The 26,054-nt window shown below is 37.3% G+C and overlaps 1 long non-coding RNA gene across 1 annotated transcript; it reads right to left on the reverse strand.

Annotated features, from left to right (window-relative positions):
- Window positions 1-3,460: 3,460 nt before the first annotated feature.
- LOC119534965 lies at window positions 3,461-25,849 on the reverse strand. Its single transcript, XR_005217142.1, has 4 exons — window positions 25,785-25,849; window positions 7,991-8,061; window positions 5,597-5,691; window positions 3,461-4,478 (listed from the first exon to the last, which is right to left on the reverse strand). It is a non-coding gene; the product is annotated as an uncharacterized LOC119534965 (long non-coding RNA).
- Window positions 25,850-26,054: the final 205 nt, after the last annotated feature.

Here is a 26,054-nt window from a genome sequence, read left to right on the forward strand (position 1 = left end):
AAAAAAAAAAAAAGTCAATGGTAATTGCAAAGCAATACTTCTAATATCATGCATGGAAATGTGTATAAATCTTAATAAACTTTGCCTTGGATCCCTCTTAAACCACAGTCTGCTTCCAAAGCACGGTGAGGGCCTGTTTGAATCTTGGGATTATGGGAAAGGAGCTAGGAGTTTAGTTAAATGTGGATTAAAATTCAAAGACACTTGGGTCTAGGTTACACTCAAAGTCTAGGTTACACAGTCCAGAGACTCCGTGCGTGACTCTTCAATTTCAACTCAACTTTAGGTGAGACCCTATCACCAGTCCACTGCTAGCAGCTGCTGCTGTCTTTCCTTATTTCTAATATATTTCCTGCATGACCTTTCCATGAAAGAAAAGAACTTGGGTTTCCCTTACAGTGATTAGGCTGCCCAAAGTCAACCAAACCCACAGGCCTACTCATAGCTGACCTACCCTTCTGGATAACCCAGAAATGATCCAGAAGCAGAAAGTCTAGAAATTATTATTTCTTCACCCTCAAAATCAAAGGCTGTAACAGATCACGTGATGGAAAGCACCCTGAGGTCGGAACAGGACGGACCAGCCTCAGGGAGTGGGCTCAATGTGAAGGCCTCTTCAGAGGTCAGTTGCCCCGTTTCCAGACACCCTAAGAAACACCAGGAGGCAGTTAAAGCTATAGCAACACATTTCTTGGAGATACGAGAATTGGTTTGTGAGTGGTAACTTTACTGTATGACTAGATGTGGAACTAGCTGGAGTAACTGGCTAGAGTAACTAGCTAAGGGACTATGAGCAAATCATTCCACTTCCCAGGAACTGAATTCTGGCATTTGTAAACTGAATGCCTTGGATTCAGTATTGACAAGTGAACTATAAAATTCTTCTAAGATATACGATGAGAAACAACGTGAACTTTGTATGATTTAGGATATAAATATTAGAAGAAAAGTGTAGTTCTGATCAATCCAGAACTTCCTAAGGTATTTCCCAAATGATTTTGTTAAGTCAATCTTTGAGTAAAAAAAAAAGGTGCTTAACTGAGATAGCAACCTTTCCAGATTTCCTCTGTACTCTGTGCTGTGTAATACACACACATCATAAAACCCCAGTATTGTTTTTAAAAAGTTGGAATAAAATGTCAGCATTGGATGAAAAAAATTAGATTATGAGAAAAGTTAATTTGGGGTAGCACCTGGCTTTCTCTAACAATGATGGTTATATGAAATGTATTATGTTGATTTGCTGTCTACATGTGGGATGTGATCTTTTTGGTTTTGTTTTTTTTTTTTTTTTCATTTTCAGATGCAATTGTTATACTGACTTCTTTAATATGTAGGCTATTTCTCTTTCTATCCCACCAACACCTAATTCAGTTCTCCAAATATAGTTAGCATTCAATAAAAATTTAATTATTGCCTGAATCTAGGCTGTTGGGAAAATAAAAGGACATGGCTACTTGTTTGGACATGTCCATCTGATTAAATGCCACTTTTGCCTTACTAGCTAATCAGTCAGTAAACTAAGTACATGCACATCTGATCTTTCCCAAAGAAGGTCAGGGGCTAAAAATGAGATCCAGAGTCATTACATTAGGATTTTCACATGCACTCCCTCAGGGAGACTAAATACCCTGGCACCTCCCACATCTCCCCTTAGAGCTGGTTTTCACAGAATCAACATTTCAAGAGCAACGCCCGCACATTCATTGCCAGTTCTCAATCTCTGCAATTTCTAAATGAGTTAAAAGGATATATGTTCTTGTTTTTACAATTATACTCTCAATAGGTAGCTTGTAAATATCAAGGCAGAAAATAGAATTTTGACTATTGAAGTTATCTGCTGAAATTTCTCCAACTTCTTTCATCATTTAAAATATTCTACAAATAATAAATAGCTCTTATGTTGATGATTTTTCTAATTCTAGAAAGGAAAGTGGTTTTCCTGTCTTTCACTTCCTTCTCCCACTGAATCCTATTTCAAATTTTCTTTGTTCTCTCCATAACTATCATGTATCGGCGCTCGGGATACATAGCAAAAGAAGCATGGTCTCCGACCCTCCAGAAGCCTGCAGTCTAGGGGGTGAAGAACATGAAAACTTGCTGTGCTACAGGGTTGCTGCTCTGAGTTGCACTAGGTGAACAGAGGAAGTAAAAGTTTAATAAGCAAATTGGCATAAACTAGCTCTTTTTGTTTTCTCTATGAGGTACACGTGTGCTTATTGTATACCAGTTAGAAATTTGATTTCTCCCAGAGTTGAGTCTGAGGGCCTGTGACCTAAAATTTGTAAATTCATCATTATGTCCCTATCTCCCCAACACACATTCAGTTAAATAAATTTAATCCCTAAGTAAAACGTGTTGCACAGAGAGATGAAATTACCTCAAGGGCAGTCTCTCTTTACTTCTACTTGCAACTTTACGTTTCTCTTCCAACGTTATGTCAATTCAGCTCCAGATTTTAAAATAGACTTTCTACCTTCTCTGTAGTCAGTGAGTGGTGTTGTGTCTGAGACTGCAGCAGACGTGAGCTGGCCTGTGGCACTGAGGCCAAAACAAAACCTGCTTTCCCACAGCGGCACTGGGATTTGATTATGCAGCTCTGGCACGGGCTCCTCAGAGCCAGTGAGGTGTTAGACAAGCCCAGACTTCTAACTGAGCCTTTATCCTCCAGGATATTGTGCAGAAACTGCCAACACAAAGTGAATTCTAGCAACTGACATGACAGCAAGCAAGCTTTCTGGAGCTGGGCGCATTTACCTGTGGTTCTGCCAGGCCTGCCTTCCCCTCAATGACGCCGGGGCCTTGGGTGGGGGTGCATGCTCATGCCAGAGACTGGAACTTGCAGAGTTGTCTAGTTCGAGACCACAGACAGCACGTTTTACTTTTTTTAGTCTTGTGTTCTATACCCACAAAGGGGGTGAAGAAAGGGACTGTCAGTTTCACCCCTTATCGGCTTGAGAGCATCCTGCTAGTTCCAGCTGGAAAACCTCTGTTATGGGTTGGATTGTGTCTCCTAAAAAGACATGTTCAGATCCTAACCCCCAGTCCTGTGAATCTGACCTTATTTGGAAATAGGGTTGTTATAGGTGGAATTAGGCAACGTATAAAATGAGGCCATCCTAGGGTAGGATGGGCCCTTAATCCAGTATGACCAGTGTCCTTATAAGGGGAGAGGAGACAAAGACAGGTAGTTGAGAACATCATGTGATGACTGGGACAGAGAGGCACAGAGCTGACTTCGGAGGAGGTGTGGCCCTGCTGACACCTTGATTTCGGACTTCCAGCTTCCAGAACTGTGAGACTATGTATTTCTGTTGTTTTAGCCACTCAGTTTGTGGCACTTTGTTTTGGCAGCCCTAAGAAACTAAGGCAGCCTCCCACCATGCCTCTTTCTATGTTTTTCTTTGCTCAAAGACATGAGCCCCACTCATTACTTCTGGCCAGGGCATACAGGCTGAGATATTCTGCATTCTGCTCAGGGTGAGTAAGGCTCTGGGTTTTAAATGGTGCCAGACATGTCTGTAATTGCTTTCTTAAATATCGGGGGAAGCAAACAGAACCTAAATTTCTCAATTACCCTCCTCACATGCTTAAAATTCCAGTGTGCTGTTAGATCCCACAATAGTTCAGAGTGAGAGTTCCAGAGAAAATGAAATTATTAAGAAGCAAAGCCTGAGGCATATACCATTTAATAAAGCTGTAAAACAGCCTCGGATTCTACAGTAAAAGAAAACTGGTTAACATAAGGCTTGATTTCCTGCTTTTTAAAAGGGTCTTCCTGGATTCTTTATATATTCTGAAATTTAAGGCTTGTTCCATTTAGATGACTTCTGAATGTTACCCATGAGTTTGGAATGTGACTCCAGTACAAATCCTTTGTGCTTCTTTTCCTATGTTTTGTTCTCTTGGCTCTTCAGAGGAATTACATTAGCTTAAGTCTTAAAGAAATTACTGAAATTAAGAAAATCCTTTACTAGGCAAATAGCAGGAAATGTATGATAAGTCCCATTTCTCCCATAAGCACATCTCATGGGAATGACAGTCAGGAGGCAGCCGCAGGAGTCTCGAATCAGAGCAAGGAGACTTGGTGGGATGATGGAAACGTCTGTCGTGCTCAGTCTGTGACAGTTGGATGCATCTGTAGGCCACAGGGGTGAAGCTGGGCATCAGATGGGGCTATGAGCTGGTGTGCCCAGGACAGAATGGTGCCACCATATGCGGTTTTACAGTAAATCTAAAATAATTTTGTTTTGCAAATATGTTGAGAATTGCAGGCTGTCTCTTGAATCGAGGTGGTTTTGCAAAGCCACTGTGAACAGGATTGGGTTGCTGTACAATTGCTTCTCACTGGTCCAGGACAGGGTGATTTCCTAAATGCTGCTTGAGGTTCATGCCTTAGGCTGGTAGGAGATGCAGATATAAAAAAAAATTGGGGTTAGAAGGAATGTCTGAGGCCTTCAGAAGTATCATGTGCAGCCCTAAAAAGAGAAAGATGAAATGAGAAAACTTGAAATGAGAAAAAAATAGAATTAGAAGGGGGAAGAAAGTGAGAGTCAGGAAAGGGAAGAAATTGTTTTTTAAAAGGACCTGTTTTCATTGGAGGTAAAAATTCCCTCCAAAAACTGCCTCGGTGATCATAGGTTTCTAACACAAGTTAGGCTACAAAAGGGCCTGAGCTGAGGAACAAGCCATAATTCCTAATCCTGGATTAATTTGACAATACTGTTTTAGGCTTGTTGCTCTCTTCCTGTATGTTTTTCATTCATGATCCCAAGATAACTAATATTTGCACAGTAGAATGAAACTAAAGACATGACTAGCCAGGATGGTATCCAGCCAAAACTAATAGTAGTTTTGTTCTCAACTCCCTCCCTTCTTTGCATTTTATCTTTGCCATTATGTATGGACCATAGTCCATTTACTTCTCTTTGTAAGACCCAAAACGTGATTTCCACTTAGAAAACACCCCAAAAGCAAACCAAACAATAATAACTAAACATTCCAAAATTGCTCAGAATGTGTAATATTAGTAAAATACATCTTTAAATTTCTTCAGGTTTAAGCATTTCTGTCAACAGATTAAGAAACAAAGAACACTATTGAGTTCTATGTCCTGGGAGATATATATATATATATAGTCTGACTTGATTTTTGTATCAACCATGCTAGATGTGTATTTCTTTTCTCATCTTTCTCATTTTACAGATAAGGAAACATTTCAGAAAGTTTAATTGTATGTATTCTTATTGCTAATGAATGTTAGATTGGTGATTAGAACCGACATCCATTGGTCTTGAACCTCCTTCCATTAATTCTAATAGCATTTCCCAAGGTGGAGGAATATTTTTTGGAAGAAGCAATTCAAGGACCTCCTTAGAAAGATATAGTAATTTATGGTACAATTGCCCTTAAGATACATGCATCATATAATTAACAGGGTGGATTTACTAGTTATATGATTTAGGGAAAATTAATCTCCCCGAGACTACATTTTCCTTATCTGTAAAATTAGATTGATAATAGTGACTTCACAACAACAAATAAACCAATGAAACAAAACAGAAGCTCCCAAAACATATCATCCATGTCTGTTTACCTGATATATGCTAAAGGTGACACTGCAATGCATAGGGAAAAAAAAACCCCTATTTTGCATCATACCTAAAAGTCAATTCCAGGTGGATTGCAGATCTAAATGTGAAATGTAAAACAATAAAATATTTTAGAATAAAAGATAGGAGAACATCTTCATTACCTTAGAATAAGCAAAAATGTCCAGTACACAAAAACTGCTACAATACAGAAAAAATTCATAAATATGACTATAAGTAAATATGACTAGAATATAAGATTAAGGTCACGAAAGACACTGTTAAGAGAGTGAACAGGTAGTTTACAGAATGGAAGAGGATTTTTGCAACACATACAACATACTCAAATCCAAAATATGAAACACTTAAAAATCAATAACATGGTAGACTGTTAGCAGATTAAATAAATTATGGAGGCTTAGAATAGAATTTGACACACCATATGCACTCATTTGATATATGCTATTATTATTATTACTAATTAGAACAAAGATCCAGATTCATGACTTTGAATTTTGTCCTTTGCCAACCTGTGTCTCAGGGATTTGGTTTGGAAAACATGGTAACCATAGTAACAAGGCAACAGAAAGGTAAATCTGTAGAACAGGATTCTAAATATGGGATATAACAACACAGAGGGTAACAATCCTTTTACCAATTTTTCAGTGTTTATTCATTGTTCTCTATGGCTGCACACTGGTAAGAAAGGTGTAAAGTAAGGAGTAATATGTTACCAACTGAATTCAGTTCAAAGAGCAAAGCATGAAGACCTCACACCTATTCCCCCATCCGTTCCACTGGCATCACAACCATCTCACAGACTTCTTGGCCCCAAGGACTTCCAAAACCCACAAATCCTGCCACCCAGGAGCCCTGAGCCCAGGGTGTCTCCCCTGCCTCCTCACCTTCAAGCCATTCTGAAACTCCTTCCAGAGGGATGAGAATTTCCCCATCTACTTTATATATGACCTCTCCAAAGTCCCTCTGGAAATGGGGCGTCTGTGTCCCCACATCCACTACAGGACTTTAAGGATTAATTCTCTTACAATCTTACAGGCCTCATAACTCCTGCCTCTGTTACCAGTATCCTCCACCCCAAGTCTTGCCTCAGCCGAAGTGACTTCGATTTCCCTGTGGAAAACCCTTCCAGAATACTGGCCTCTTGGGTTCATGACCACTCTCTCCTCTTCACCTATCCACTCTCATAACCTTAACTTAAACTTTGTCATAACTTGAAGAGCAGCTGCTCTTCTGAAGTAATAAATTCAGCCATCCCACTCTATAATCACAAACGTGTGTTCTTCCAATTCTCTTACCCACTCCATGACACTGGTTATCTGACTTCAACAAAACCATTAGTTACTGTATCTGTTCACTTCCCAGCCACCACACCCTTCCATGTTTTCTTCTCTTTCAGACTGAATTGGATTCTATAAGCCATTCACTGCCCTCTTTCCATTTTCTTTCTCCACTGACCTTCCAGTTCACTGGCCTAGCAAAATCTCAGCTTTGGATGAATATAATAGTCTATCTTGTCCATGTCTGCAGGTAGGCAGCTGAAGGTGGTTAAAGGAAGTCAAAAAGTCATGATAACTGGTGAAACTTTAAAGTCATGGTCTCAACTCTCAACCAGCACTACTATTTCCCTGTATAGGTCTCTTTCCCGTTATTTACAACAGCTCTTTCAAACTTTCTCCACTTAATGCAAACCTCCAACCCACTGACCTCCTGTCCCACTCTTGACAAATTATTTTGCCTTCTCAATGAAAAGGAGTCATGAGACAATGATTAGTTCAACATCCTACCATCAAATCAATGTAGTGCTCTGCTTCTGCTCCCATCTGCTCCTCCTTCCCATGAGTTACAATGACTGTGGTGTTTCTGGCTAATCTTTTCACTTGTGCTACAGACCATATGCTCTCTCTCCATCTCAGAAATGTTCTTCTTTCAATGCTCTCTTCCCTCTCATATCTTTAACCCCTTCCTCCTTTCTACTGACTCCTTTTCAACAGAATTTAAATATAATCAAGCATAGTTCATTCAAAACAAAACTAAAATAAAAATGAGCCTTCATCTTATGTAGTAGATTGATTGTAAAAATGGCCCCAAATCGCATCCTTACTTGTATGCCTTGCAATGAAACTTTGTAGCCCTTCCTAAAAGAAATCAACTTTTTCCTTCACCTTTCCTCATTTTCTTTCATAAAACTGATATTTACTTTAAATTTGATTTATATTTAAAAAGAAAAAGGCATATTACTTAATGACCACATGAGAATCACCATACTGTTTTGTCAATGAAATTTAACTACTTTAGACATGGTTAAGAAGTAACACATATTAAATAAGAAAATGTAAGCAAATTATATTAATTTTTCTTGGCTTGTTGAAATTACTTACCTTTTTAATCTTGCAGAATTTTTCTGCATGATTTTCATGCTGGGAATAACATTTGTTCATTTCAGGAAAGTCTGAAAGGAGACATTCAGGAGAAATAATTTGGAAATTCTGCATAAATGTTGATTTGTAGAATATTTGATCATCATTCCATAATGCTTTTCATAATAAATTAAAATTAAATAAATTATCGTCCTAATATTTGTGAAAACCATATCAAGCATGCTCCTGCTTGAACTATCCAAAACTCCTGGTAAATTAAAAGATGTTGGAATACATTGAAAATGCTTAACTGTCCCAGTTTGAGAGTGCACGTCAACCTAAATGGAATTCTTGAGACTACCTGATACTCCTATTTTTAATTTCTTGATTCTCCAGCTCACTGTGGCAATTACTATCTTGCCCCTTTCCCATACAAGGCAGCCTCCCCAGCTTTGGCCACCTGAAGATACAGCCTCAGGGAATGATGGAGCCTAAGGCAGGTAGTTCAAGTGCTCTTTAATTAACTGTCTAGCTGCTGGTTTTCACTTACACCTTATACTAATAACTGCCCCTCATCTTGTTCTCCTCTAGTTAAGATCCTGCTTGATCTCCAGTCTCTGTCTTTTACACTCATGCTTGAATATCTGCCTGGGCGCTTTCAGGTTCACCTTGACATCTAGAATATAGATTCTTTCCTAGGCCCACCCCTAATCATTTAGGAATCTATGGCGGGGGGGTGGGGGGTAAATATGTAGATTTTCACATCACATGGGCCAAACTCCTACATTGGTTATATGCTTTTATAATGACCTGGAAGGAGGCTAGGTTTGGATTTAGAATTCTTGGACTCCTTGGAGTTCCCCAGCAGAATGTGGCCACATGGGGAGAACTGATCCCAGTTCCAGCCCAAGGTCCAACCCCTTCTTTTTCTGCTCAGCTCTGTACTGCACCATAAAGGGCTCACATTAGCCATTATGTCTATGCTCTGTCCACAGTTCTTACAACAGTGCCAGTTGGCTACCCAAGGTGGATCCAGGAAAGAGGCTCTGGAAACAGGCTCTGGGCCATTTGGACAGAGAATTCCAGAGTGCAGAGTACCCAAAGCATGATGTAGACAGGGTCCATGGGCTCTGAGTGTGGGTCCGTTTCCATGGCTCTGGACCAATGATCCCATCGGGAGAGGCATGACTGGAGAAAGACCAGAGTGGGACCCTCTAAAGCATGGGGTACAAGACAGGGTCCCCTCTTGCTTGAGTGAAAGGGTGGTGCTGCCTTATTCCTTCATCAAGGGCCTTCGAACTTGCCCTTCTAGTCTTCTTTCTTTCTCACTTTCCCCAGTCCTCAAAACTAATCCCAAATCTGGGGGTGAATCTGGACCTGACATCATGGGACTAAGAACATCTCCTTGACCAAAAGGGGAATGTGAGGTGAAACGAAGTGAAGCTTCGGTGGCTGAGAGATCTCAAATGGAGTTGAGAGGTCACTCTGGTGGACACTCTTACGCACTATATATATAATCCTTTTTAGGTTTTAATGCATTGGAATAGCTAGAAGTAAATACCTGAAACTATCAAACTGCAAAATAGTAGTCATGATTCTTGAGGATGATTGTACAGCAATATAGCTTACAAGGGGTGACAGTGTGATTGTGAAAACCTTGTAGATTGCACTCCCTTTATCTAGTGTATGGATGAATGAGTAGAAAAATGGGGACAAAAACAAAATGAAAAATATGGTGGTGGGGGGGATGATTTGGGTGTTCTTTTTTACTTTTATTTTTTATTCTTGTTTTCACTTTTCCTGGTACAAGGAAAATGTTCAAAAAATAGATTGGAGTGATGAATGCACAACTATATGATGGTACTGTGAACAACTGATTGTACACTTTGGGTGATTGCATGGTATGTGAATATATCTCAATAAAATTGAATTTTAAAAAAAGTAACTAAAAAAAAAACTAATCCTGAATATTGTATAATCTCATTGATTTGAAATAATTAGAATATGCAAACTCTTAGAGTCAGAATCTAGAATACAGTTTACCGGGGAGCAGGTGGGAATAGGCAATGGGAGTTAAGGCTTAAAATGAACAGGGTTCCTATTTGGAATGATGCAGATGTTTTGGTAGTGAATGGTAGTGATGGTAGCACAACATTGTGAATGTAATTAACAGCACTGAAATACATACCTGCCTGTGATTAAATGAGGAAATGTTAGAATGTGTATATGGTAACAGTATGAAAAATTTAAAAAGAAATCCATGGAACTGCACAACAAAAACAGTGAACCCTAAGTTAAACAATGGACTGCAGTTAATAGTACAATTATAAAAATGTGCTTTCCTCAATTGTAATAAATACACCACACCAATGCAAGGTATTAATAGGGTGATATATGGGAATCCTGTATTTCATGCATGATTATTCTGTAAAACTGCAACTTTTCTAATAAAGAAAAAAAAATACACTAATCCTGAGGAATGAAGGCATTTTTAATCCAACATTCTGTAGCCTTGAATCCTTTTTGGAATGAGGTAGGAATATAAATCTATATTTTAAAAATTTGTCAGTTACTATACTGTGCAAAAGAGGCTGACCCAAAATTGGAGGTTATATTTGGGATGATTTGACTCGAAAATATAGACCTGTTGTATAGCTCCATCTTCAGGGAGTGTGAGATTCAGAAATCTGAGTGTGAGATTCAGGTGGTGTCAGCCAGCAGCACTGAGGAGCTGAGTGATCTGCATGTTCTCATGGGCATCTGTCTGACAAGGACCATTGCATGGACGGACAAATACCTGTGAAGTATTCCACTATTGTTTCCAATTTTTCTCAGCCACACATGCCCAGGTGAATATTCTTGTACATAAATTTTTGACAATACATAATTTTATTATATACATAGGATAGCTTTCTAGATGCAAAGCTTAAGAATATTGTTTAGATGTTTTCCAAATTGCTTTCCAGAAAAGTTAAATGAAATTGCATTTCTATCAGAGTGCCTATCTCACCTCTTCTTAGTTGTTTAAATTACTTTGTGTTTTATTAACACAACAATTTCTACAAATATTTGAAAGATATTAATACATATATGTGGTAAGCATTATGTGGTCACTCTGCAACCAATGTTTGCTTTATGCATATGGAACTGTGGGACTTTAAAAATAATTTTTTTCATTTTTGTAAGTGTGAATTGAATCATACAGACAGGAGAGTGCATGTAATATATATGAAATTTTAAAAATTGTAAGACAAACACTTATGTAACTCCTGTATAACCCAAGAAATAGAACACTGCCAGTACCCAAGACACTCCTCTGGGATAACCACTTTGTTGACTATTGTTATAATGAGTTTCTTTTTAGTATTACCACCTATATATGCATCCTTTTACCACCTATATATGCATCCTTAGATAATGTAGGTTGGTTTTGCCAGTTTTGATTTTTTAATAAATTGAACCATACTATATTATACTGCTTTTTGTTTCAAAAACATTAGGTTTTTTAAATTTATTCACATTGTTGTATGTAGCTGTAATCTGTTAATTTTTACTGCTGAATAGTGTTGCACCGCACTGAAATAACCCACAATTGTGGATTCAATTTCCCAGTATTTTCTTAAATACTTTTGCATCTGTGTTCATGAGGAAAATGTATTCTTTTTATGTATTACTGGAATCAGTTTGCTAACATTTCCTTTAGGATTTTTGTATCTTTTTTTGGCCCCTGTGCAAGTTTGAACCTCTTATGTACCCCAGAAAAGGCCATGTTCTTTTAATCCAATCTTGTGGGTTACAGACTTATTGTGAGTGGGAACTTTGGATTACATTATTTCCATGGAGATGTGACCCCACCCTTTCAAGGTGGGTCTTAATTAGTTTACTGGAGTCCTTAAGAAAGCTCAGGGAGAGAGAGAGAGACGCAGAGCTGACACAGACCCAGACCTTGGAGCTGCAGACAGAAGAGACTTTTGGAGATGCTAAGCTAATTGATGAAGCCCAGAGTTTGCCCAGGAGAAGCTAAGTGAGAACCCACAGGTACTTAAAGAGATGGCCACTGGAATCAGAAGCTGAAACCAATGCAACCCAGAGCAAAGGATCAGCAGACGCCAGCCATGTGTCTTCCCAGCTGACAGAGGTGTTCGGACACCATAGGCCTTTCTTCAGTGAAGGTATCTTCTTGCTGATGTCTTAGTTTGGACACTTTTATGGTCTTAGAACTGGAAATTTGTAACCTAATAAACCTCCTTTATAAAAGCCGATCCATTTCTGGTATTTTGCATTCTAGCAGCTTTAGCAGCCTGAAACAACCTCTAATAGTTTTTTTCTTTTATACTGTACTTGTCTAGTTTTGGAATTAAGGCTTTGCTACCCCAAAAATGACTTGGCAACCATTTGTTCTTTTTCTATTGTCTGAAAGAATTTGTGTAAGATTAGAAATATTCACTCCCTGAATGTTTAGTAGAATTTTCAAGTGATGCCATCTGAACCTAGAATTTTCTTTGCAGAAGATTTCTGAATATTAAGACATTTTCTTTCATTGTTATAGGTGTTTTCAGGTTTTTTATTTCTTCTCAAATCAGTTTGGTTATTATATTTTTCTAGTAATTAGTTCATTTTTGTTTGCTTTTAGTGCCATAAAGTTGCTTATAATCTCTTATTAGCTTTTTAATGTCTGTAGGATCTGTAGTGACATCATCTATTTTAATCCTCATACTAATTTTATATGCCTATTCTTTTTTCTCTGATTAACATCACCAGGAATGTGTCTATTTAATTAGTCTTTTCAAAGAAACAACTATTGTATCTTTGTTTTCTAGTTCATTAAATTCTGTTTTTATTTTCCTTCTTTGACTTTTTAGAGATATTTTTGCTGATACCTTCCTAATCTCATTAATTTTCATCCTTTTTTTCTAATACAATTATTTATGGCTAAAAATGTCCTTTTAAGCACTGCTTTGGTTCCTTCTCTCTAGGTATGTAGTATTTTTTGTATATTTTAGTTTAAAATGTTTTTTCTAATTTCTATTTGATTTTTCAATAGCCAATTCATTGTTTAGAAGTCTGTTTCTTCATTTATATATGGGGATATTTTAGTTAATATTTCTGTTGTTGATTTCTGGTTTAATCACATTTGCATTTGAATTTGTTGAAACTTGCTTTATGGCCCAGTTTATGGTAAGATTTTTGTAGCATTCATTTATATCTGAAAAGAATTTATATTCTGCAGTTGTCAGCTACAGTTTTACTTTTCCTGTCTGCTTATGTTTTAGATATGCCTCTGATAGACAGAAAATAGTTGGGAATTTTTATCCAGTCTGATATTCTTTGCCTCTTAACTGCGATACTTGGTCTGATTATATCTTGGTCTGATTATATTTAATGTAATTAGGGACATATTTGGGTTTAAATTCACCGTCTTGTGTTGGGCTTTCTATTGATCTGACCTGACCAAAGTTTTCTTTTATTTATCTTCTTCCTTTGCTTTTTTTTTTTTTTTAAACTTATTAAATACTTTTTTCTCTTTCCTCCCTCCCCTCACCCTCATCAGTTTGGAAATACTGGAATATATTCCAATCTGTTACTATTCTTATGTTGGTTTTCCTAGAAATCCAATGTGCATGCTTAACACACCAAAGTCTAGTCAATCAATATTTTTATTCTCTGGCCAATTAACAGAAGGACCTTAGAACATTTTAATTCCTTTCACTCCCTTCTGATTTACACATTACCATAGGTTTGCATTTTAATTCTTTTTAAAATACTACAAGATATTATTATTAACGTCATCTTACACAGGTAGTGTTCATTTAGATTTAGCTACATATTTATCATTTTCTTTGTTCTTAATTCCTTTTTGTTTCTCAGATTTTCCCCTGGGGATCATTTTCCTTCTACCTGAAGTACATTTTTTATAATTTAATTAGGGTCTCCTAGAGGTGAATTCATTCTGTCTCGTTAGTAAATGTCCATTTCCTTCTCATACAGGTGTTACTGGAGCTCTGTTTTTAGGAAGGTGTTACTGGAGCTCTGTTTAAGGATGTGAGAAGAAGATATAAGCTAATGAGAAAAGTTACTGAAGACAAAGACAGTACACGCTCAAGTGGTGAGTGCAGGGCTGCTCAAGAGAGAGATGGGGGCATGTTGCTTGGGACATGGGGTTTTTAACAGATTAAACAAAGGGAGGTGAGTTTTGAGATGCTGGTACATTGTGATTGGTGTGACAGCATTCAAATTAAGTATTGTAAGTAGGCTAGTGCAATTGGTTGTCTATATATTCTTATGATTGGTTAGTAAACATATAAATTAAGATTTGTACGTAACTAGTGCAATAGGCTGAATAAACATTCAAATTAAGTATTGTGAATGAGTTATTGTGATTGGACCATGCCTTGTGGTTGAACAATGTGTCTTGTTTTGCTCAACCTTGTCAGATTTCAGGAGCCTGTTCTCTCCAGACGCCCCCTTCCCTGCACTGAGGACAAAGGTGCCTTAGAGTCTGCAAGATGTTTTTCCTATGTCTAACCTGCTCACAGGGAAATATAATTCTAGGTTGGCAACTACTTTCTTCCAGAACATGAAAGATATTACTTCACTGTCCTCTGGTTTCCACTAATTCTATTGAGAAATGAGTTGTCCATGTAATTGCTGCAGCTTTGAGGAAATCTCTGCCTGAAACTAAAATTTTGTCTTCTCTTTGGCTTTGTGCAGTTTTGTAGAATCTATCTAAACATAGATTGATTTTTATTTATCCTTCTTGATATTTACTGGGATTCCTGAACTTTTAAATCACTATCTTATATCAGTTCTGGAAAATTCTCAGCTATTACCATTTCCGATACTGTCTCTGCCTCATGCCCTGTTTTCTTCTCCATCTAAAACCTTATATTAGACCTTTTCACTCTGTCTTCCATGTTTCTTAACCCTTCCTTCATACTTATAATCTTTTTCTTTCTTCTTGCTGCATGCTAGAGAATGCCTTGTGAATTATCTCCTGCTTTTTTCTCTTTAGTTGCTAGAATCTGTTAATCTATGTGTTTGGTATTTTAAAATAAGATTCATTAAGGTATCATTTACTACAATACAATGCACACATTTCAAATGTATAGTTTTATGAATTTGATTTATCTTTGACAAATCAAGGTATAGAATATGTTATAAAATATGTTAATATAGCCATTCCAGCTTTCTTATACTCATTGTTTGCATTGTATGTCTTTAAAGTGCATCTTATATACATAGCATATAACTGAGTATTGCTTTTTTATCCAATCTGACATTATCTACCTTTTGGTTGGAATATTTAGTCTACTTACATTTAATCTAATTGCTCATTTATTTGGATGTATCAGTCATTCTGATATTTATATTCTGCTTGTTTAATCTGATTTTTGTTCATTTTTTTTTCTTCTTTTCCTGCTTCTTTTGTGTTAATCAAATTTTTTTTTTTTTAGTATTCCATTGTAATTCCACTACTGGCTTTTAAATTATGTTTCTTTGCATGATTTTTTGATGCTTGGTCTAACATGCAGCCTTAACTTATCTCAATCTACTTATAGTTAATATTGAATTGCCTCAGATGAAATATAAAAATGTTGAGCAATATAATTTCATTTACCTAACTACCATTTTTGTGCTATTTTTGTTACATATATTACATCTACGTATGTTAAAATTCCAAATTTTTCTTTAAGCTATTATATGTCTTTTGAATGCATTAAGAGAATTTTATACACACACACACACACACACACACACACACACACACACACACACACTCCTTCTAAAATGATGAAAATCTAGAGAATAAAAAAGCTCTCCCTATTAGAGGCCACACAGTACTATTTGAATTGGAAAGAAAACAATGATTTCCCATAGTGGAAGTAGAAACTAAAGAAAGCATACAGAAAGTACTGGAAACCTATTCAAGGCTTTTAATATGTTCACGACTATTTTGTAATCAAAGGTTCAGGAGCTCAAACAATAGCATCCAATATCCTGTACTAGTTAATTTGAGAAACTTTCCTCCAATTAAAAGAATGAAAAATCCTTTTGCAAGTTCATTTAAACTTTACATAAAACAAGACAAACTGAGGGAGAGGCAGGATTTGTACTGGGAAAAGAGGTTTAAGAGAGACATTGATTAATTTGAAACCAAAATTTCTGGGGGAAAGCAGATAACATACATATATATCACAGGAAAAACTTTCCATCTCCTTGTGCCAAAATTGCACTGAAAAAATTATTTGCCAGACCTTTTGGTACTGGAAATACAATTATCTTTAGAGGTAAGTTTAAAAGTTCATTATCTTAAGCCATTTAAAATTGTTTTTCTTTATCAAACAAGATAAATCAGTTGCAAATATTTTAGCAGAGCTGAGATAAGAACCCTGTCTCCTAACTCAACTTCTTTATACCAGGTTGTTTCCCTCACACAGTGATGGATTCTATTAAGAGGGATGGTAATGTCCACAGAAGCACAAATGAACGTACAGGGACTCTCAGTAGCCTCTGGCCATCTTGGCTGGCTTAAGGGAGCGACTGGTCTCCCTTTTGTCCCTAGCTCATGAGTCCCCACTCCAAATGCCTTGTCAGAGTTTCCACTGGAATAACACAGCTAGCCCTGTCAGTAAGCAATTTATTTCTTTCCCAGGTGGGTGGGGCTAATGACTACAGGCTCTTAAATGCCCAGAACACAACTCTTTCTTCTACCTAGTCCAAGAGAATGGCTGTTCATGTTTTAGTGCTACATTTCTAAAAATGTTCTTAGTCACTAAGTGACTCCAAGAAGGGGTTACTGCAACCTCAGGCCTAAGCAGTTTCTCTCTCTTCCTGCTACTTCATTTTCAAACTGCTCTAGGTTGCTGTTAGCTAGCATTTTACTTGTGCCATTAATAGATGCCACTAGGGCAATACAATTTTAGGGTCAAAAATAAGGGGACCATTTTTCTGGGGAATTAGGAAAGGCTTAATCAAGGTATAATATCTTTTTTATGTCCAACTTTTAGTTTAGTAAAATCAGAATGTAGCACATGCAGTGCTAGTATCTAAAACTAATAAACATCTAAAACAATCAGCAATTACTAAACTTACAGTGACCTGAGGTTCAATATTTACAACAGCAAGTCTAAGTCCATTTTTTGTATCATGGTTTTTGAAACCTTATTTACTGAAAATATTGCTGATAAACCTGAATGTAAAGTCACTAAATACGGCAATACACAAAGATAACCACATGTATGAGATTGCAATATGCCAAACAGCCACTGAAAACACACAAAAACAAAACAGCAAAATTCATAGAACTCAAAAAATGTGGATTCTTCACATCAGTGTTTAGAAGTATTTCAGTAATTTCTTAAGACAATGCTATCAAAACCTTGGCATGTTTTAATTTCAAGTTGCCAAGTTTGTCTTAAATTTTGGTAGAAAGTTATGGCTACATTGCCAATATCGGGTCTGATATTTTACTTAAGTTTAATAAGACTTAACATTTAAAGCTCACACTACCCTAAAATATATTGTTTCACGTATGTTGACATTCAAAATTCAAGTGCCAGTGTTTTTGTATTCCCTTTTGGTCAAGTTTCTTCAAACCTTCAAAGAATCACTTTTAGGCTTACAAAAATAAATATTTTCCAAAATATTCAATAAATATAACACAAAACTAGCAGCAAAAAGTATCTAAAGTCTGTCATGTGCAAAGAGTTTTCTTCTCAACCACCACTCCCATGGTCCCAAATAAATCTTTAGAATCTAGTTCTTAGACAAGCTGCATCAACAATCTCCAAAAGACAAAATAAAATTGTAAGTTTAGGGATATGCACATAAGACAAATACATAAAATTCTGGATGTGCAATAAAATAAATACTTTGTAAAAAGTTCTGGGCAAAATGTACAAGAGTCTAAACATGTGTACTAACAGAAATAGCACCATAACAAATGACCTCAAATACTGTCACATGCACCTACTTAGTCAGTTTTAAAACAAGGCATAATACACTTTGAAAATACATTGCCAACTTCTCATGCCACTGTAAAGATTGTTGTAATTGCTAACTGCATTCTGACCACAAAATTCCAAGTGACAGGCATTTTTAGTGATGGACAATCATCTTTGGCCAAATTTAGAATAAAGAGACTATAATACAATGGAAACCTATTCAACTTAAATGGACTAAAAGTGCACTACATCGAATTGATTCCTTACTCATGCAGTTAATGTTTGGTACATATTTCCAACTTGTGTGATCTTAAGGATTTCAGTTTGTTATTCTCAGTTTTTACAATGTCTACAGTGTAAGCCATTTTAACATCTTAACATAGCTTGTACATAGTAATGTGAATCTGTATTAAAATAAAGTCTTCTGCATATCCTTCCTATTCATACTTTCTTGACCAAAAAACATGAACACCAGCATGCATTACAAACCAAAATCCTACCAGATCCCTAACGAGGGCTGGTCACTCCAATGTCAGCTCTTCTACCATTCAATGTTACTTATGGCAGCCATTTTAAAATCTAAGTAAGTCAAATTCCCCAAAACTTTAAGTTTATCAAACCTTTAAAGTTTCCCTGTAACAACAGTATTCCCACACTTGGCTAGTTTACAGTGAATGAACTGCTTAAACATTAAGAATTGCTGTATTTACTTGTATTAGCTTCAGAAGAGTGCTTTGAAAAAAATATCTGAATGTATTCATACATCACCTTGTTATGACTGCAATGGCCTATTAAAAAAGAAAACTATCAGGTTCTAAGTACCCATCCAGAACAGAGTGAGCAAGAACTTAACTTAGTACAGTTTGCCACATAGAAACTAATTCTATTTTAGGATGATCCCTGTTGGCCCCAATTTGCAATTATCAGTAAGTCCTAATGCAGGCTACTGAATAAGTTTTTTTTCCCCCTCTTATTAATATTTTAATTAAGTCTTGAAGAATATTAGAGGAAACAACAGCTGTCTAGGCACAAAGGCTAAAATATCCCAAACAAACCCAACCTAGTACATTTGGGTTAATGAAGCAGAATGACTGGTGCATGGGGAGGGAGTGATGAAACCAAATGAAAGCTGGATTGTAAAATAAATTATATGCCCTGCTAAGAAGGTTGGAATTTACCTGTAGATAATATGGGGATAAGGCTTTTAAAATAATCTGATTTGTATTTTAGAAAAACAATATATCTGATGAATTCTATGAAGCATTAATCAGCATGGCAACTAGTAAAAGTAAGGAGAACATTCAAAGATAATGGTAGTTTGCATTTAGAGAAGGGAATGAGTCTTAGAAAGATTTCTGAGATGTAATTGAAAGGACTCAGTGACTTATGGAATGTGAAAGGAAGGTAAGAATTGAGGGCAGTTTGGGAGATTGGCCATATGGCAGTGCCATTAGCTGAGCTGGGGACAAAGGAGTAAAGCTGGGGCTCAGAAGAACTTGGAATTATCATTGGAACTATTACAGCTGCTTTATGGGTTAGTATATAAGGGAAGTTAGTGTCTCCACCCCTCTCTCAAACCTCCAGCTCTTCCCACTAAGAACGAGGGATTGATCAGACTCAGGTTGCCAACAGGGCTCCATTTGCTGCTAGGCAGGGCCTCTAGTCTTGGAAGGGTTCTAGCTCTAGCGTTCTCTCTCTCTCTCTCCCTCCCTCCCCCCACAAAGTTCTTTTTAAAAAAATTAACAGCTTTATAAAGCTCTGCATGACATGTGATAAACTGCATCATACATTTAAGGTATATACTTTGATGAATTTTGACATCTGTATACACTTATTTTTTTCCTGCTTTCTATTTCATTAGTTTCCACTCTGATCTTTACTATTTCCTTTGTTCTAAGTATTTTGGATTTAATTTGCTCTTCTTTTCTAGTTTCTTAAGGTTGATGCTGAGGTAATTGATTTGAGACCTTTCTTCTTTTCTAATAACAGTTATGGCTTTAAGTTTCTTGTAAGTACTGCTTTAGCAGAATCTGACAATTTTGGTATGTTGTAGTTGTACTTCAATTCAAATTACCTTCTAATTTCTTCTTTGATTTCTTCTTTGATCTACGGATCTAAAATTTTTTATATAGTTTTGAACTGTTTGAGAATTTTCCAAATATATTTTTGTTATTGATGTCTAATTTAATGCTGTTGTGATAAAAGAACTTTGCATTATTTGAATTCTTTCAAATTTATTGAGACTTATTTTATGGCCCAGAATATGTATGCTACCCAATGCCCCATTAATCCTGAGGTTTTCCAGGATGTCTGATGTGAACAGGCACTATTCCCAGCTCTGTATTAGCAGCTGGGCCTCTTCCCTCTAATCCTTCCAGTTGGAGAGATTCCTCACATGCATTCACTCATCAGGACTCTGCTGAATAAACAAGGGGATTCCTCCGCAGATCTCCCAGGTTCTCTCTGTATGAACTTCTCTGCTTTCTGGCTCTGTCCTCAGAAATCTCACTGCTTTGGTCTTTCTGGATTCTCAGTTCTTTCTCCTCAACCAAGGGAATCTGCTGGGCTCTGTCTTGGTTCCCCCTCTTTGCACGGTGACCTGAAAACTCTCTCAAGTCAGTTAGCCAGGGCAGTCATCAAGCGTTTCTCATTTTTATACTGTTTCCTAGGGATCATTGTTTTTCCCTGAAGGATTTACAGTGTTTTGCAAACCACTGTTTCATATACTTTGTCTGTTTCTTGGTTGTTTGAGGCGTGAGGGTAAATCCAGTCCATTACTCCAACTTGGTTGAAGGAAAGTGTCCAGCTCTCTCCTTTTCTCTTTTCTTATAAGAAGCTAGAATAGCAGCTTTTCCTACGTGGGGAGAGAACCAGCCATCTCCTAATGCTTCAATCTTCTCTCACATGTCAGCCAGGCCAGGGGCTACAGGGTCTCAGTCACAGCCTAAGCAAGGGAATAGGAATTTATATTTATCACCATTTACTGCGGTAACAAACAATCCCAATATCTAAGTGGCTTGTAACAAACATTTATTTCTTGCTCACATTGCATGAAGGCTTCACATGCCTGAAGTTCTTCTGGGATCTGCTAAGATGGCTTGGTCCAACTGGACTTGACCAGACCAGTTCAGCTTATGCATCTTCCCATTCCAGAACCAAGGGAGAGAGCATGCTGTTTTCTTTTTGGAGGGTCAGAGCTAGAGGCACAGGGCTAAATTATACAATATATTTAAAGTTCCTGCTAAGACATGGCATGTGTCACATCTGCACACATTCCATTGGCCAAAGTGAGTCACTAGCCAAGCCCAAAGTCAAATGTGTAGGAAAGTACAGTTTACCTACAGGGAGCAGGGTGTGGATGCAGAAGGAAAGGATGACTTTGAACCAACAATACAATCTCTCATAGCACTGAAGGTTTGCTTTCTCCTGCTGTATTTTCTCTACTATGTGCACTATCAACACCATGGACCTTTCTTTGTAATACTGAACACATCATAGTATTTCACAGATTAGTTTTAAATTCAGCATTTACTTATGTAATTTATGTAATTATTTTTCTTCCACTAGAAAATAAGATTCATAAATACAGGGCAGTGCCTGGCACAGAGTAAGTAGTAAATAACTGTTAAATGAATGAATGAAGTCTTTGCTTACTTTCCCAAGGCACTAAGGAATGTGCTAGATTGGCATTTGGTTAGAAACTGCTTAGGCAGACTAGGATCAAAAGATGCCACAAATGGTCCAGCCATGCTTGCCAGAGAGCTCAGCCCTTTGTACTTTGGCTCAAGTACAAAAAAGCAAAGTGGGACTTTGCTTTCCTTTGCTGTTTTCCCCTGTACATATATGTTTCTTACTTAATTTGTGGACATAGGGAACTGAGATTTGGAGCAGGACTCAGTTCTGGGCATAATACCAAATGAATATTTTCTATAAACTCAATCCAGTTTTAACCCCTGGCATAGTCTAAGCATACTGAGTGAAAGGAAGAGAAGCAGAATACCAGATGAGAAGACGTCTCCCTCATTGGGCAAGTGCATCTGGTGGTGTTTGAAACTTAACATCGCATCCCTGTGAGGTCCAAGGGCTGGGTTAGGCTCCAGCAGAGCTCTGCATGGACCAGTTGGCCTTTGGATTCTTAGTATCAGGCATCTGGAGGTAATACTAGGTTGCCTAACCCAGATTACCTTGTTTTTGAACCATATCCAAGAGCAACCTCTGGGGATCCATGTAACTTATCATTAGGCACAGTAACCTCTGAGGATCCTAAAAGGCTTTTCTTGGGCACAGTAACTGCTGGGGATTCACAGAGCATATCTTTGGGCACCCTCAAATCACCAGGACCACTTGTTTTCAAGTTGGCTTTGTCCATTTGGGGGTGAACTTAGAGGGACCTTCAATGGTTTTGGTAATGTTCAATTTCTTAAGCTGAGTGGTAGATATACAGGTTTTTTGTATGATTATTTTACTTTGAAACTTACCTATATGGAACATACACTCTTTTGTATACATCAAATATTTCACAATATAAAGAAGTGGAAAATAAGTGAAATGCAGATTAAAACTAAAATGACATACCGTTTTCACCTATCATCAGATAATTTGATAGCATGCAATGATGGTGAGGATGTGGAAAAACAGGCACGCTCATAAGTTGGTGGGAATGTAGACTGGTACAATCTTTAAGGAGGATGATTTGACATAACTATGAAAAGTACATTCTCTCTGTCCTTGCAATTTCCCCTTATGAATATGTTCTATAGCTATACCTATACAACGATTAATGTGTACAATGATATTCACTGAAGTTTGCTTGTAATAACAAAAGATGGAAGGCAATTAAATGTCCACCAAAGACGAAGCTCTTAAAAAGCATAAGATAGTTCTTTATGTATGATAAGGAATGATTTCCCTAATGCTAAGCAAAAAAAGTGAAAAAGTAAAGACAGGCAATGTGCAAAAGGTGCTAGCATTTGTTATATATGTCCCTGGAAGAATACCAAAGAAATTAGTAACAGTCTATTAAAGACAGGTGAAAGGTATATGGTGGCCAATATTATCTATTTGAAAATAAATACTTTTAAAATAATTGCAAGAAAGGAATATGGAAGGAAAAAAGGTAGGGAGGGAGGCAACAAAGGAAGGAAGGAGAGATGGTGGAAGGAAGGAAAAATTCCAGAGAGAAATGGATGGTGCTAGCAAAAAATAATTAGTATAACTGAATCAAAGAAGATTTATAATGATCTGGCAGGCGTAAACTGGAAATGTAAGCAAGAGAGGTCCAGAAGGGCCTTGAATATGAAAGGTTAAAAGGTTTGTCCTTTATCTTGAAAAAAATGGAGAGCCGCTGAAGCATTTGAAGGACAATGATTTGGTCAGATCTACTGTAACTCCACAGCACTGAGTGGATAGAAACTGGAGGCGAGGGTTAAGACTGGCGGTTAAAAGGGCAATTTAGAAGCCAGGAGCAATGACAGCCTCAAGGTGGAGAGGAACAGGAAGAAATAGATTGACCTGATCTAGTGAGCCATTGGATATAATAAGGAGCTAGGCGGATGGAAGGGTCTGGGAGCTTCCCGGCTACCCATGGGATCACTGGCTGGGTGACTGGACCATTCACAGAGAAATGGAATACAGAGAGACAGCTGGTTTGCAGTGAGGATGGAGGACAGCAGGAAGCAAATTTAACAGACTTGGCTTCTAACTTTCAGAATCAGAAAAGCTCAGGTGTTTAGTTTCTCAGCTGCTAAAAAAAATACCGTAAAATGGGTTGGCTTTGGACTTTATTACCTCATGGTTTCAGAGGCTCGAAGGCTTGCTCTCTCCCAGTGTTCATATCTTCTGGTGGCCAGCAATCTTCGGGGTTCCTTGGTTTTTCTGTCATAAGGCAATGCACATAAGGTGGTGTCTTCTCCTTTCTCGTCTCGGATCCATTGCCTTCCACCCTCTGGCTAAATGCGGGGCTTCTCCTTCCTTTGCTTATAAGGTTTCAGCCATATCGGATTAAAGCCCACCATCCCTCATTCAGGGTGAGCACACCTTAACTGATAACATCTTCAAAGGCCCCATTTACAAATGATTCACACCCACAGGACTAGGGGTTGGGAACTAAACATGCCTTTTGTGGGGGACATGGTTCAATCCCCAACATCAGGTAACACCCCCAAAATTTAAAGAGGCACAATTTTAGTCACTTGTAATGTATTTGTCATTATTTTTCTAATAACAAATTATGTAACACATGATAGGGGAAAACCTATACAAATTCCAAAGTTTATTTCTTAGAAGATTAGAGATGAGATGATTGCATAAGGCAGGCATTTTTTTTCCCCCAGCAAGGACATGTTTTGCTTTTTTTTTTAAAACTGTTGGAGGCAAGTCTGAACAGTCATTTACTCACAGTAGAATCAGTTTGAGAAAAACTCAAGTTGTAGATACTAGCAAAATTTTAACACTCTTTATTAAGATGTGAGAGAGGAAAAAAGGCCAGATGACAAATTTAATGTAACACTGATTACTATGTTGGGAGGAAATAACTGGATAATTTCATTAGTATTTAAAAATAATGTCAAGAAACCATGAGTGCAGAGTTTAAGGGCAAATGTGAAGAATAGCGAAAATAAAATTGAAGCCTCGGGTCAATTTCAGAGAGAAATACAGAGAGAAGTCTTTGCCATTTTTTGCAATCTGCAAGTACTAATTTACTATTTAGGACTCCTACTATGTAATTACTGTGTTTCTTTTTGCTTCCAAGATAGAGGGACATTTTCCTGTGTCTTCTATTGATGTGGCTGCCATCTGAGGTGGAGTCCATGGAAATAAAATATTTAGAACCAAGAACTTGCTGGTTTGCTCCTCTACTCTAGTTACCAGGAGCATTCTCACAGCTGAAGGGTGTGCTCAGAATCAGAGAAGAGGATAGTGAAAAGCTTACAGAAATTGGAGAAACTGCTGAAGCAGCTTAAATGTTAGGGAATATATTGGCTGTCTTAAAGTGATAAAATAATCACTTTCAATGGCTCCACAAAGTCAAAGTAGGAGTTTGTAGGGGATTGAAACCACAGGAGTCACTACAGCTCAAAGTAGTGGGAGTTGGTATTACCCAAGGAATGGGCTGCATCAGGAGCAAAGAATTATGCTACTGGAAATGTTCATCCCAAGAATACCCAGTCACTTAAAGTCTTTCTCAAAAGGATATAAGCATTCTAATACCCTAGCAACTAAGAAAAAGAAAATTATATAGAGATTCAATATTCATAATCCTTTGTTAAATTATATCTTGTCTGAATAGTTAGAAGGAAAGACCTGAAATGGTGTAACTGTAAACTGTAATATTCTTTGAAATTTGCTATGTAGCTACTTGTTAAATTATAATTTGAAAGTTACCACCTTTTTGCATATATGTTATATTTCACAATAAGGAAATAACAAACTGTGGAAATATAACCCATAACATTGTTTGCAATTTACTCTCTATTTGCTAAATTGCACTTGGAAAGTTATCACTTCTATGTAAATATGTTATATTCCACAACTTGAAAAAAGGATAAGCATTAAAGGGGATACTCAACCAGAAGAGTCTAAGGCTCCTCTATGATTCTAAGAGCCCATATGTTCATAAACTGATTAAATCAGTGTTTAAAAATTACTAATTTTTAGTCTGATATGACTTTAAATAAATTAATCAATTTAAATAGAGGATTCAAAGATTATTAATCATGTTAAAAGAAATAATGAATGTGTTTTCATTTGCTAAAGCTGATGAAATATGCTAGAAATGAGCTGGCTTTTAACAATGGGGATTTATTAGTTTACAAGCTTACAGTTTCTGAGGCTGTGATAACGTTTACATCAAGGCATCATCGAGACAATACCTTCTTCCTGAAGACAGGCTGCTGATCGTCTGGGATCCCTCCGTCACAAGGCAAGGCGCACTGCTGGTCTCTTCTGTCTCTTCCGGGTTTCACTGCTTCCAGCTTCTGGCTTCAGTGGCTTCCTCTCTGTTTCTGTGGTTTTCTCTCTTAGCTTCTGTGTCTTTCTCTGTTTCTCGTCCTCTTATAAAGGACTCAGTAAGAGGATTAAGACCCACCTGGAGCATGTCTCAACTGAACTAACCTCAAAAGGTCCCATCCACAATAGGTTCA

Source organism: Choloepus didactylus, chromosome 5, assembly GCF_015220235.1.
Source record: "Choloepus didactylus isolate mChoDid1 chromosome 5, mChoDid1.pri, whole genome shotgun sequence".
Classification (NCBI taxonomy): Eukaryota; Metazoa; Chordata; class Mammalia; order Pilosa; family Megalonychidae; genus Choloepus; species Choloepus didactylus.